The following is a 13387-nucleotide window of genomic DNA, read 5'->3' as shown; positions in this document are numbered from 1 at the left end:
ATGTGGGCCAAAGTTCCAGTTGTCAAATCTCCGGTTGTGATTGGTTGAGGGGCAGTTGCAGGCAAATCTACGTCACTTGTGTCCCTCAAAAAACCAGAACCCGGCCGTGACACGCAACCAATTTCCTGTGCCCCCGGGAAAGGTTCGGCATTAAAAATATACTCATCCCCATCATCCTCCTCGTCCTCCACCTCCTCTTCGCCCGCTACCTCGTCCTGTACACTGCCCTGACCAGACAATGGCTGACTGTCATCAAGGCTTTCCTCTTCCTCTGGTGCAGACGCCTGCTCCTTTATGTGCGTCAAACTTTGCATCAGCAGACGCATTAGGGGGATGCTCATGCTTATTACGGCGTTGTCTGCACTAACCAGCCGTGTGCATTCCTCAAAACACTGAAGGACTTGACACATGTCTTGTATCTTAGACCACTGCACACCTGACAACTCCATGTCTGCCATCCTACTGCCTGCCCGTGTATCCTCCCACAAATAAATAACAGCACGCCTCTGTTCGCACAGTCTCTGAAGCATGTGCAGTGTTGAGTTCCACCTTGTTGCAACGTCTATGATTAGGCGATGCTGGGGAAGGTTCAAAGACCGCTGATAGGTCTGCATACGGCTGGCGTGTACAGGCGAACGTCGGATATGTGAGCAAAGTGCACGCACTTTGAGGAGCAGGTCGGAGAACCCAGGATAAGTTTTCAATAAGCACTGCACCACCAGGTTTAAGGTGTGAGCCAGGCAAGGAATGTGTTTCAGTTGGGAAAGGGAGATGGCAGCCATGAAATTCCTTCCGTTATCACTCACTACCTTGCCTGCCTCAAGATCTACTGTGCCCAGCCACGACTGTGTTTCTTGTTGCAAGAACTCGGACAGAACTTCCGCGGTGTGTCTGTTGTCGCCCAAGCACTTCATAGCCAATACAGCCTGCTGACGCTTGGCAGTAGCTGGCCCATAATGGGACAACTGGTGTGCAACAGTGTCATCTGCCGATGGAGTGGTTGGCAGACTGCGTTCTGTGGAAGAGCTGTAGCTTCTGCAGGAGGACGAGGAGGAGGAGGAGGAGGGGGTGCGAACGCCTACAGCCAACTGTTTCCTAGACCGTGGGCTAGGCACAACTGTCCCTAAATTGATGTCGCCTGTGGACCCTGCATCCACCACATTCACCCAGTGTGCCGTGATGGACACATAACGTCCCTGGCCATGCCTACTGGTCCATGCATCTGTAGTCAGGTGCACCTTTGTACTCACAGATTGCCTGAGTGCATGGACGATGCGCTGTTTAACATGCTGGTGCAGGGCTGGGATGGCTTTTCTGGAAAAAAAGTGTCGACTGGGTAGCTCGTATCGTGGTTCAGCGTACTCCATCAGGGCTTTGAAAGCTTCGCTTTCAACTAACCGGTAGGGCATCATCTCTAACGAGATTAGTCTAGCTATGTGGGCGTTAAAACCCTGTGTACGCGGATGCGAGGATAAGTACTTCCTTTTTCTAACCAGAGTCTCATGTAGGGTGAGCTGGACTGGAGAGCTGGAGATCGTGGAACTTTCGGGTGTGCCGGTGTACATGGCAGACTGAGAGACGGTTGGAGACGGTATTGTTTCCGCCGGTGCCCTAGATGCAATATTTCCTCCTACAAAACTGGTGATTCCCTGACCCTGACTGCTTTTGGCTGGCAAAGAAACCTGCACAGATACTGCCGGTGGTGCGGAAAATGGTGGCCTTACAGTGACGGAAGGGATGTTGCGTTGCTGACTAGCTTCATTGGCCGAGGGTGCTACAACCTTGAGGGACGTTTGGTAGTTAGTCCAGGCTTGAAAATGCATGGTGGTTAAGTGTCTATGCATGCAACTAGTATTTAGACTTTTCAGATTCTGACCTCTGCTTAAGCTAGTTGAACATTTTTGACAGATGACTTTGCGCTGATCAGTTGGATGTTGTTTAAAAAAATGCCAGACTGCACTCTTCCTAGACTCGGATCCCTTTTCAGGGATTGCAGACTGAGCTTTAACCGGATGGCAACGCTGTGCTCCAACAGGTTTTGGCTTTGACACGCGTTTTGGGCCAGATACGGGCCCGGCAGATGGAACCTGTTGCGATGTTGATGCCTGCTGCGGCCCCTCCTCCACCTCCGCTTCTGAACTACTGCCGCCTGCACCCTGTTCCCCCAATGGCTGCCAATCGGGGTCAATAACTGGGTCATCTATTACCTCCTCTTCGAGCTCGTGTGCAACTTCGTCTGAGTCACTGTGTCGGTCGGTGGTATAGCGTTCGTGGCGGGGCAACATAGTCTCATCAGGGTCTGATTGTGGATCTGTACCCTGAGAGGGCAATGTGGTGGTCTGAGTCAAAGGAGCAGCATAGTACTCTGGCTGTGGCTGTGCATCAGTGCACTCCATGTCAGAATATACTTGTAATGGGCATGGCCTGTTAAATGTTTCACTTTCTAAGCCAGGGACGGTATGTGTAAAGAGCTCCATGGAGTGACCCGTTGTGTCGCCTGCTGCATCCTTCTCTCTTGTTGTAGTTTTTGCTGAGGAGGACAAGGAAGCGACTTGTCCCTGACCGTGAACATCCACAAGCGACGCGCTGCTTTTACATTTACCAGTTTCGGAAGAGGAGGCAAAAGAGCTAGAGGCTGAGTCTGCAATGTAAGCCAAAACTTGCTGTTGCTGCTCCGCCTTTAAAAGCGGTTTTCCTACTCCCAGAAAAGAGAGCGTTCGAGGCCTTGTGTAGCCTGACGACGAAACTGGCTCCACAGCTCCAGACTTAGGTGGAATATTTTTATCCCCACGACCACCTGATGCTACACTACCACTACCATCATTACCAGCTGACAATGAACGCCCACGACGACCTCTTGCACCAGACTTCCTCATTGTTTTAAAATCTTAACCAAAGTAACTTTATTTGTTGCTGTCAAACAACTTACACGGTGAGCTATAACTTCAGTATGATTTCAATATCCCTTAACAGGTTGGTGAGACCACAAGGAAAATCAGGCACAATGTTACACACTCTGTTTTCTGTGGCACAAAATCACAGAGATGACACACACGCAGGACTGTCACTCAAGCACTAATGTCAATATTAATCTCCCACCTAATTTATTTATTTTTTTTTCTCAGGGAGACTTTAGAAACCAAATAATATTAAAAAAAAAAAAAAAAGGCTTTCTATGGCCCACTGAATGAGAGAGAGAGGTGGCACACCCAGGAGTCAAGACTGGCACACAAGCTGAAAGGGCAATATTACTCTCCCACTGTTTTTTTATGTATTTTTTGTTTTTTAAGGGAGACTTTAGAAACCCAATAATATTTAAAAAAAAAAATAAATAGGCTTTCTATGGCCCACTGAATGAAAGGGAGAGAGGTGGCACACCCAGGAGTCAAGACTGGCACACAAGCTGAAAGGGCAATATTACTCTCCCACTGTTTTTTGTATGTTTTTTTTTTTTTTTTCAGGGAGACTTTAGAAACCAAATAATATTAAAAAAACCAAAAAAAAAATAGCCTTTCTATGGCCCACTGAATGAGAGAGAGAGGTGGCACACCCAGGAGTCAAGACTGGCACACAAGCTGAAAGGGCAATATTACTCTCCCACTGTTTTTTTATGTATTTTTTGTTTTTTAAGGGAGACTTTAGAAACCCAATAATATTTAAAAAAAAAAAATAAATAGGCTTTCTATGGCCCACTGAATGAGAGGGAGAGAGGTGGCACACCCAGGAGTCAAGCCTGGCACACAAGCTGAAAGGGCAATATTACTCTCCCACTGTTTTTTTATGTTTTTTTTTTTTTTTAAGGGAGACTTTAGAAACCCAATAATATTTTAAAAAAAAATAAATAGGCTTTCTATGGCCCACTGAATGAGAGGGAGAGAGGTGGCACACCCAGGAGTCAAGACTGGCACACAAGCTGAAAGGGCAATATTACTCTCCCACTGTTTTTTTATGTATTTTTTGTTTTTTAAGGGAGACTTTAGAAACCCAATAATATTTAAAAAAATAAATAAATAGGCTTTCTATGGCCCACTGAATGAAAGGGAGAGAGGTGGCACACCCAGGAGTCAAGACTGGCACACAAGCTGAAAGGGCAATATTACTCTCCCACTGTTTTTTGTATGTTTTTTTTTTTTTTTTCAGGGAGACTTTAGAAACCAAATAATATTAAAAAAACAAAAAAAAAATAGCCTTTCTATGGCCCACTGAATGAGAGAGAGAGGTGGCACACCCAGGAGTCAAGACTGGCACACAAGCTGAAAGGGCAATATTACTCTCCCACTGTTTTTTTATGTATTTTTTGTTTTTTAAGGGAGACTTTAGAAACCCAATAATATTTAAAAAAAAAAATAAATAGGCTTTCTATGGCCCACTGAATGAAAGGGAGAGAGGTGGCACACCCAGGAGTCAAGACTGGCACACAAGCTGAAAGGGCAATATTACTCTCCCACTGTTTTTTGTATGTTTTTTTTTTTTTTTTCAGGGAGACTTTAGAAACCAAATAATATTAAAAAAAACAAAAAAAAAATAGCCTTTCTATGGCCCACTGAATGAGAGAGAGAGGTGGCACACCCAGGAGTCAAGACTGGCACACAAGCTGAAAGGGCAATATTACTCTCCCACTGTTTTTTTATGTATTTTTTGTTTTTTAAGGGAGACTTTAGAAACCCAATAATATTTAAAAAAATAAATAAATAGGCTTTCTATGGCCCACTGAATGAAAGGGAGAGAGGTGGCACACCCAGGAGTCAAGACTGGCACACAAGCTGAAAGGGCAATATTACTCTCCCACTGTTTTTTGTATGTTTTTTTTTTTTTTTTCAGGGAGACTTTAGAAACCAAATAATATTAAAAAAAAACAAAAAAAAAATAGCCTTTCTATGGCCCACTGAATGAGAGAGAGAGGTGGCACACCCAGGAGTCAAGACTGGCACACAAGCTGAAAGGGCAATATTACTCTCCCACTGTTTTTTTATGTATTTTTTGTTTTTTAAGGGAGACTTTAGAAACCCAATAATATTTAAAAAAATAAATAAATAGGCTTTCTATGGCCCACTGAATGAGAGGGAGAGAGGTGGCACACCCAGGAGTCAAGCCTGGCACACAAGCTGAAAGGGCAATATTACTCTCCCACTGTTTTTTTATGTATTTTTTGTTTTTTAAGGGAGACTTTAGAAACCCAATAATATTTAAAAAAAAAAATAAATAGGCTTTCTATGGCCCACTGAATGAGAGGGAGAGAGGTGGCACACCCAGGAGTCAAGACTGGCACACAAGCTGAAAGGGCAATATTACTCTCCCACTGTTTTTTTAGGTTTTTTTTTTTTTTTCAGGGAGACTTTAGAAACCAAATAATATTAAAAAAAAAAAAAAAAAAAATAGGCTTGCTATAGCCCACTGAATGAGAGATAGCACACACAGCAGTGGCACACAAGCCCTGACTGAGGCCAATATTTTTCTCCCACTGATTGATGTAGTGTTTTTGTGTTGAGGTAGAATTTAGAACACAAATCACGGAAAAAATAAATAGGCTTTCTATGGCCCACTCAGTGAGAGATGGCACACACAGGGATGGCACTGTAGCAGAAATGCCAATCTTAATCTCCCACAAAAAAAACAAACAAAAAAAAAAAACTGTCCTACAATTACTATCTCCCTGCAGTAATGTAAGCCAGGTATGGCAGGCAGCAATAGGAGTGGACTGATGCACAAATTAAATAAAAAGTGTGGACAAACAAAAAAGATAGCTGTGCAGAAAGGAAGGAACAAGAGGATATGTGCTTTGAAAAAAGCAGTTGGTTTCCACAGTGGCGTACACACAGCAATACAGCTATCACGGAGCCTTCTAGGGCAGCCCAATGAGCTACAGCGCTGAGGGGAAAAAAAAAAAAAAATAGCTTCCACAGTCCCTGCACACCGAAGGTGGTGTTGGACAGTGGAAATCGCTGCAGCACAAGCGGTTTGGTGGTTAGTGGACCCTGCCTAACGCTCTCCCTGCTTCTGACGAAGCGGCAGCAACCTGTCCCTAAGCTCAGATCAGCAGCAGTAAGATGGCGGTCGGCGGGAACGCCCCTTTATAGCCCCTGTGACGCCGCAGACAGCAAGCCAATCACTGCAATGCCCTTCTCTAAGATGGTGGGGACCAGGATCTATGTCATCACGCTGCCCACACTCTGCGTTCACCTTCATTGGCTGAGAAATGGCGCTTTTCGCGTCATTGAAACGCGACTTTGGCGCGAAAGTCGCGTACCGCATGGCCGACAAGCACAGGGGTCGGATCGGGTTTCATGAGACGCCGACTTAGCCAAAAGTCGGCGACTTTTGAAAATGATCGACCCGTTTCGCTCAACCCTAATGCTCCTGGTCCTGGTCCAGGAAAGGCCCGAAATTTGGGACCAACGGGATGCCAATTATGCTAACCGGGCTAGGAAAGAGGCTGCTTGGAGGAGCATTTGTGGGATCCTTTTCCCAGAATATGACCAGCGGCCACGTGAGGTCCAGAATCAAAACAGTAAGTACACTCATGTTTATCTATTCATTAATATCTAAAACTGCATTACCTCCATGATTTGCTGACTATTGTAATTTACATTAAAATTATTATCATTTATTTATTTAGCACCATTAATTGCATGGTGCTAGACATGAGAAAGGGGTTACGCTCAGAGTTTTATAGATGTCGTTTACATTAACAAAATTTACAATGCCATACTGCTACAGAGGGAAAAGGACTCTGTCCTTATGGCCTGAAATTCTTGGTATTTTGCATTAGATCATATTGTGCTGTTTGTGCTCACAATATTTATATTGATGATCTTTTTAAAGAAATGCAAGTTACTAGGCCACATTAAAATCTGTAAAATCACTGTCGCCTTGTGTTACCACTGTGCACAATGACCTTATCCATTATTTTTTGCTCTTTCATTGCAGTGGAAGATGTTATGAGACGTTGGCGCAGCATACGCGACCAGTATAGGAGAGAAAGACAGCAGAGGGCCAGTAGTGGGTCCGCAGTGCCTGCCAAAAAGCACAAATATATTTATTACTACCGACTCTCCTTTTTGGATCCCAGTTTGGATCTGAGATCGTAAGTAAAAGCATCAAAACACATTACACATATATTTTTTAATGGTAAAAGTTAAAATTTAAATTATTTATTCTCTTACTTTACTAACAGAACACAGTCCAACCTCACTGAGAGAGAGACCAGCTCAGACTCGGAGGCCATCATAGATCTGGTTGGGGAAGGGGAAGAGGTGGCTGGCCCATCTTCATATCCTTCCAGTAACATCCCTCCTGCAACATCTTCAGTTGCAACTCAAGATCCGGCAACAACTGGACAAGAAACTGCACCACCACCCACAGCAGCACCACATCCAGGCAGCCAGGAGGAAGCAGGAAAAACTAGCAGCCCTACTGTTCCTCTGGAGACATCCCCACAGCCCGCTGACATTTCCCGCTGTGGCCGCAGGAAGAGAGAGCTGGAAGAATGTCACAGGAATGAGGACACTGGGGTCCTAAATTATTTGTCCAGGGCTGCACAGGATGATGGTGAGGAGGCCTATTCGAGGAGCCTGGCCCGCTACCTCCGTCCCATACCCCGTGAGGCAAGGCTACGTGTGAGAGGGTGTATTAAAATACTTATTGATTCATGCACCCCCCAAATGATCCATATGAATTGTTTGAGATCATTGAGAGGTGGCAGCTCTCATCACATAACCTCCTGCGCATTCCATCATCTCACCAGGTGCATGATCAACAAGTATTTGAAGCACCCCCTCTACGTGTACCTACACCTCTCCCCCTTCCCACCCAAAACCAACCAAGGACATCACATTACCATAATCAGACATTCCATCAACCTTCCCAATATGGCCACTTGTCCAGACCCAGTGCTGGAGGCTGGTCTTAACATGATTTTGGATGACATGGCCATATTGGGTGGGGATATGAGCCAAGGCCTTTTTTTCCACCTCATGAGGGCCATACTCAAAATACGTATCACTCTAGCCATTACCCAACTGGCCAATATGATCAAGGGCATCATTTTGAGCATGGTCAAACATCCAACAGACAGGATGATGTACAATTGGCCCAACAAAGGCCACCTGACCAGGACCCTAAGATTCCACCATCTCCTCCACCAACGTACAGAAATCTGTAATGCTTTTTTGTATAAATTTTGCTAATTTTTTACATTTCATTTTCTTACAGTTTTATTTTTTACTCTGCTGTGATAGCACTTGTTTATGTATTTTTTTTTATAAGGGAAAAAAAACATATGCTAATAACATACCTCCCAACCGTCCCGGATCCCGCGGGACTGTCCTGATTTTGACAGTCAGCCCCGGGATCCCGGGAGGGACATTAGTTGTCCTGCACTACGTGCCTAGGGCGGGGACAATGCAGGGGGCGGCACCTGAGTAACTTAGGTTTGTGGCTGTTTTTTGTGCGTGTGCGTGCATGTGTGTGTGAGATGCTGTGTGTGTGTGTGTGTGAGATGCTGCGTGTGTGTGTGTGAGATGCTGCATGTGTGTGTGTGAGATGCTGCGTGTGTGTGTGTGTCATGCTGCATGTGTGTGTGTGTCTGATGCTGCATGTGTGTGTGTCTCTGATGCTGCGTGTGTGTGTGTGAGATGCTGCATGTGTGTGTGTGTCATGTGTGTATGAGGTATCTGGTGTGTATGTGATGGCTGCGTGTGTGTGATGGCTGCGTGTGAGTGATGGCTGCGTGTGTGTGATGGCTGCGTGTGTGTGATGGCTGCGTGTGTGTGTGATGGCTGCGTGTGTGTGTGTGATGGCTGCGTGTGTGTGTGTGATGGCTGCGTGTGTGTGTGTGTGATGGCTGCGTGTGTGTGTGTGATGGCTGCGTGTGTGTGATGGCTGCGTGTGTGTGTGATGGCTGCGTGTGTGTGTGATGGCTGCGTGTGTGTGTGATGGCTGCGTGTGTGATGCATTTGTGTCAAAGCTGCATGTGTTTGTGAGCTGCGTTTGTGATGCTGCGTGTGTATGTGTGATACTGTGTGTGTGTGATGCTGCGTGTGTGATGCTGCATGTGTGTGAGCTGCGTGCGTGTGTGAGCCGTGTGTGTGAGCTGTGTGCGTGTGTGTGAGCTGCGTGCCTGTATGTCATTATACAGTATGGAGAACTGTGGCCATTATACAGTATGGAGCATCATGTGCAGTCATTATACAGTATGGAGCATCATGTGCAGCCAGTATACAGTATGCAGCATCATGTGCGGTCATTATACAGTATGCAGCATCATGTGCGGTCATTATACAGTATGGAGCATCATGTGCGGTCATTATACAGTATGGAGCATCATGTGCAGTCATTATACAGTATGGAGCATCATGTGTGGTCATTATACAGTATGGAGCATCATGTGCAGCCAGTATACAGTATGGAGCATCATGTGCGGTCATTATACAGTATGGAGCATCATGTGCAGCCAGTATACAGTATGGAGCATCATGTGCGGTCATTATGCAGTATGCAGCATCATGTGCGGTCATTATACAGTATGCAGCATCATGTGCGGTCATTATACAGTATGGAGCATCATGTGCGGTCATTATACAGTATGCAGCATCATGTGCGGTCATTATACAGTATGGAGCATCATGTGCAGTCATTATACAGTATGGAGCATCATGTGTGGTCATTATACAGTATGGAGCATCATGTGCAGCCAGTATACAGTATGGAGCATCATGTGCGGTCATTATACAGTATGGAGCATCATGTGCAGCCAGTATACAGTATGGAGCATCATGTGCGGTCATTATGCAGTATGCAGCATCATGTGCGGTCATTATACAGTATGCAGCATCATGTGCGGTCATTATACAGTATGGAGCATCATGTGCGGTCATTATACAGTATGCAGCATCATGTGCGGCCAGTATACAGTATGGAGCATCATGTGTGGTCATTATACTGTATGGAGCATCATGTGCGGTCATTATACAGTATGGAGCATCATGTGCGGTCATTATACTGTATGGAGCATCATGTGCGGTCATTATACAGTATGGAGCATCATGTGCGGTCATTATACAGTATGGAGAATCATGTGGGGCCATTATACAGTATGGAGCATCATGTGCGGTCATTATACAGTATGGAGAATCATGTGGGCCATTATACAGTATGGAGTATCATGTGCAGTCATTATACAGTATTGAGCATCATGTGCGGTCATTATACTGTATGGAGAATCATGTGCGGTCATTATACAGTATGCAGCATCATGTGCAGTCATTATACAGTATGGAGCATCATGTGCGGTCATTATACAGCATGGAGCATCATGTGCGGTCATTATACAGTATGCAGCATCATGTGCGGCCATTATGCAGTATGGAGCATCATGTGCGGTGATTATACAGTATGGAGAATCATGTAGGGCCATTATACAGTATGGAGCATCATGTGCGGTCATTATACAGTATGGAGCATCATGTGCGGTCATTATACAGTATGCAGCCTCATGTGCGGTCATTATACAGTATGGAGCATCATGTGCGGTCATTATACAGTATGGAGCATCATGTGCGGCCATTATACAGTATGCATGCGGTCATTATACAGTATGGAGCGTCATGTGTGTTCATTATACAGTATGGAGCGTCATGTGTGGCCATTATACAGTATGGGGCATCATGTGTGGTCATTATACAGTATGGAGCACTGTGTGGCCATATTTTTTTGCTTATAATTATTGTATATGAAACAGTGTGATCAGCAGTGCTAAATGGGTGTGGTTGGGACGTGGATATGGGTGTGACTAATTATGAATGGGTGTGGTCAGAGGCGTGGCCTGAAATTTGCGCCGCAAACTTTGTCCCTCTTTCCCGTCTTCAAAAGTTGGGAGGTATGTAATAATATAGTGTTTAAACACAAAAAGTTGCTTGGGCTCCAAATAAAAAATAGAGTCCAAAATCATTTACAGTTTGTTTGACCAATCATTCCAACATCAATTACTCAGTAAAGAACAGGTACCACTGATACATAGCTTAAAGACAAGTACCGGGAAAATATACCCTATACATTGGACAAAATTCCTGTAACAAGGACACTCCAAAACTATCTAACCTACAGCAAACTATGGAGTACATAGTCCCATACACAAGTATAACATTTGTAACACAATTTTATTAGAATTATTGACTGAATAATCATAGAATAAATACATACAGACTGACAATACAAGGTACAGAAATGGTGCAAATACAGACAGACACAAACTACTGCAGTGGCAATATGGTAAATAGCAGCTTAATGTTATCATTCACTGATCTTAGGAAACTCTGATCAGAACTGTATTGATTGCTAAAAATGCTCTTCTCCAAATTTTTTTCAGCAATCAAAAGTCAAATAAAGTAAATAAACTCGTTACCAAAACACATCAGAGAGCCATCAGTGACGGCATACGTTGTTATGATCGCATAGTTAAGACGATGGACTTAAATTCTCATTCTGTATGAAATAATGTTCACAGTGCAATGTTTTACCTTTAAAAAATTAGATTTTGCTGGTGGAAGTTTAATGAAAACAAAATATAGAAAAAGGTGGGATTAAGAAAAAATCGTGGAGATTAATTCCCTGGCAGTGTGCAGCTTCCAACCACAATTGGGACCATGAGAAACATCTGGTGAACAACATCCCTGTGTTCCTCAATATACAAACCAATTATCTCCTTCTACTTGTTAATCTGAGATCACACCTTTCTCTTTCAGTGAGTCAGCCAAGATATCTTGCCCATGACAGAGTTGGTCAATAGAGATTCAGGTGAACTAAGTGCAAAATTTACTCGCAGGCTTTCCCGCTGCATGCACTTTGCAAAAACATGAATAACTAGCTTGTGAGTTGACTGTGATGGCCGAGTGTTTAAGGCGTTGGATTCGAAATCTAATGGGGTTTCCCCACACAGGTTCAAATCCTGTTCACAGCGTAGTGTTTTAACATGACATAAACATTAGAATTTGTCGAAAACAGTAAAACTACATTTATATTAGTAAAATGGGCAAAATGATATGAAGTGGGACAAGTATTCATATTCCAAAATTTGAGTCTCAAAATTGAAACTAAGCAGTATGAAAACTAAAAGAAACATTACTAGATGTTTCCCAGGACATTAGTGGTATAATTCACTGATCTCAGGAAACTCTGATCAGAACTGTATTGGTTACTAAAAATGCTCTACATCAAAATTTTTTCAGCAATCAAAAGTCAAATAAAGTAAATAAACTCGTTACTAAAACACATCGGAGAACCATCAGTGATGGCATACATTTTATGATCGCATAGTTAAGACGATGGACTTAAAGTTCTTATTCTGTAAGAAATCATGTTCACAGTGCAGTGTTTCACCTTTATAAAATTGGATTTTGCTTGTGAAAGTTTAATGAAAACAAAACATAGAAAAAGGTGGGATTAAGAAAAAAATCAAGGAGATTAATTCCCTGGAAGTGTGCAGCTTCCAACCACAATTGGGACCATGAGAAACATCTGGTGAACAACATCCCTGTGTTCCTCAATATACAAACCAATTATCTCCTTCTACTTGTTAGGGTACCGTCTCACTATACGATTTACCAACGATCACGACCTGCGATACGACCTGGACGTGATCGTTGGTAAGTCGTTGTGTGGTCGCTGGGGAGCTGTCACACAGACAGCTCTCCAGTGACCAACGATGCCGAGGTTCGCTTGTAACCAGGGTAAACATCGGGTTACTAAGCGCAGGGCCGCGCTTAGTAACCCGATGTTTACCGTGGTTACCAGCGTAAAAGTAAAAAAAAACAAACAGTACATGCTCACCATCTGATGTCCGTCAGGTCCCTCGCCATCCGCTTCCCGCTCTGACTGAGTGCCGCCGTAAAGTGAAAGCAGATCACAGCGGCGACGTCACCGCTGTGATCTGCTCTCACTTTCCGGCCGGCAGACAGTCAGAGCGGGAAGCGGACGGCAAGGGACCTGACGGACATCAGATGGTGAGTATGTACGGTTTTTTTTTTTAACTTTTACGCTGGTAACCACGGTAAACATCGGGTTACTAAGCGCGGCCCTGTGCTTAGTAACCCGATGTTTACCCTGGTTACAAGCGAACGCATCGCTGGATCGCTGTCACACACAACGATCCAGCGATGACAGCGGGAGATCCAGCGACGACAGAAAGTTTCAAACGATCTGCTACGACGTACGATTCTCAGCAGGGTCCCTGATCGCTGCTGCGTGTCAGACACTGCGAGATCGTAACTATATCGCTAGAACATCACGAATTGTGCCGTCGTAGCGATGAAAATGCCACTGTGTGACGGTACCCTTAATCTGAGTTCACACCTTTCTCTTTCAGTGAGTCAGCCAAGATATCTTGCCCATG

The 13387-nt window shown here is 44.4% G+C and overlaps 1 non-coding gene across 1 annotated transcript; it reads left to right on the top strand.

Annotated features, from left to right (window-relative positions):
* The first annotated feature begins 11874 nt into the window (after positions 1 to 11874).
* On the top strand, positions 11875 to 11956 carry TRNAS-CGA (transfer RNA serine (anticodon CGA)). Its single transcript has one exon. It is a non-coding gene; the product is annotated as a tRNA-Ser (tRNA).
* The last annotated feature ends 1431 nt before the right edge of the window (positions 11957 to 13387 follow it).

Source organism: Ranitomeya variabilis, chromosome 5, assembly GCF_051348905.1.
Source record: "Ranitomeya variabilis isolate aRanVar5 chromosome 5, aRanVar5.hap1, whole genome shotgun sequence".
NCBI classification, from domain to species: domain Eukaryota; kingdom Metazoa; phylum Chordata; class Amphibia; order Anura; family Dendrobatidae; genus Ranitomeya; species Ranitomeya variabilis.
The sequence above is the reverse complement of the archived record's forward strand: the minus strand, read 5'-3'. Positions and strand labels throughout refer to the sequence as shown.